Raw genomic sequence first — 1966 nt, 5'->3', positions numbered from 1 at the left:
GCGCGTGTACTCGGAGAGCCCTCGTTTTCTTTCTCGTTAGAAGATTGCATTGTTTCCTTGTTTTTTTTTTCTTTTCTTTTCTTTTTCTAGGGAAAATAGTTGTTTCATCCCTAGTTGCACCTTTTGACGTAACATTTAAAAATGAACGTTTTTTTATCGTTGAATGCGTTTCCGGATAATAAATTCTCTCCCTCTCTAGCCGTCGCAGGTTCGTAAAAATCCGTAAATTAAGTAACTTTTTAGTTTATCTTACTTTCACATTTATTATATTACTTTAGATCAAAATTTATTTTTTTTTTACATATCTATTCAAGAATAAGGTAGAACTGAAAGAGTAAATTAATTTAAATGTAATAACTTTTCAAATATATATTTATATTTTGTTATTGTTATTTAAAGAAAAATATTATATTGCCCTCTCGTTATAAAAAAAATTGATTCTCCAGGAAAAGGGGAAAAAAATATAATGTTTGTGTACAGACATTGAACTGCAAAAAAACCAAATATTCATTTAATCAATTTCAATCTATAACAAGCAGTGACATTGAATTATATCTAGCGCCAAATATCTTCCGATTTTATCTCAGATTTCTAAAAAAAAAAAAAAAATTTAAGGGCGAGAATATTTACGACCTTCTTTACGAGGGAGAGATATTCACTAGATGAGATCTCGAAACCCATTCATTTTTTATGATCTTGGAAATTATACATACATACATGTACAATAAAATTTAAGTTTAATCAATATACGAATAAAATTATATTATTAATTATACGATTAAAAATATTACATGTGTAATAATTATAATTATACAAGTATTGGGAACATCGGTTTATCTGCAAAGAATTTTATTGATACTTTTTTTTTTGAAACAATAAAAAATTTGGAAATAATTAAATATCACAGCGATTAAATAAAAACACTTTAATTAGCATGACTAAACATTGTGCCAATTAACGAATATATATCTCGGAGCGTTCATAACGATACTGCGCATAAATCACTGCGTTCAAGTTCGATCGTTTATCTCTCGATCAAGGAAGGAAGATGTATAAACGGCAGGTAGAGCAAAATGAGATGTCCTAAAGAAGAGAGATCGGCACTTTATTTATCTTCCTAAGATTTCTGTCTGCTGATCATGCATAAAACATTCTTTGCACGCTGCTCTCGCGACCTGGAGTTTTCGATCGATTAAATCTACAGTACATGTGTGTCTGCATTATTTCAAATTATTGTATAAAAACTCAAACGAGATTTGGCAAAAAAATATAATATATAATCCTCTTTCTCTTCTATATATTATAATTTTTATTACAAAAATTATTTAAACATACTTTTTCAATATTTTTATTGTTTTATTCTGTTAGACATTTATTATTTTTAATAATATTTAAATTATTCGTTTAGTCACGAAATCGTGAATAACTAGAAACTTTTTTCTCTATAATAGTTGTCTAATATCCTTGACATTGAATAAAAAAGCAACTATAAACTGCATGAACAGGAACACAGCACATGGAATAAATTATGTAATAAGTTTACGTAAGATTGGCTTTATGGATATTTCTTAAGTACCTCATGCCACTCGATGCATATTCTCAAACGATCGATTTGCATTTCTCTCGACGTATATCATTATAGAGAAACGATATTGCGATAGGATTGTATTGCATTAGTATATACGTATATGCGTACGTATACTTTCCGTTACATTCGAAGAGTTGATAATTATTAATATTTTCTAGCCTTTTTTTAGATTATTGCGATTTAATCACAATTATGAATAGAATTAACAAGCACTAACAAGCAATATCAAATATTTCTTTTTTTTATTAAATAATGTTATTTTATATTAATTATTAATTAAGATTTTTCATTTTAATAATATATACGGTTCTACCATACTTTTCTTATTGAGTCACAAATTTCTAAATATCCTCAATTGAGCCATTAGTTACGCGAAAG

At 27.4% G+C, this 1966-nt stretch overlaps 1 long non-coding RNA gene across 1 annotated transcript in view; it reads right to left on the bottom strand.

The window, feature by feature from the left end:
- Nucleotides 1-1966, bottom strand: part of LOC140669800 (uncharacterized) — an 88172-nt gene that overhangs the window by 27926 nt on the left and 58280 nt on the right. The window lies entirely within an intron of this gene.

This window comes from Anoplolepis gracilipes, chromosome 9 (genome assembly GCF_047496725.1).
Source record: "Anoplolepis gracilipes chromosome 9, ASM4749672v1, whole genome shotgun sequence".
In the NCBI taxonomy this organism is placed as follows: Eukaryota; Metazoa; Arthropoda; class Insecta; order Hymenoptera; family Formicidae; genus Anoplolepis; species Anoplolepis gracilipes.
This window is presented reverse-complemented; position numbering and strand designations above follow the sequence as displayed.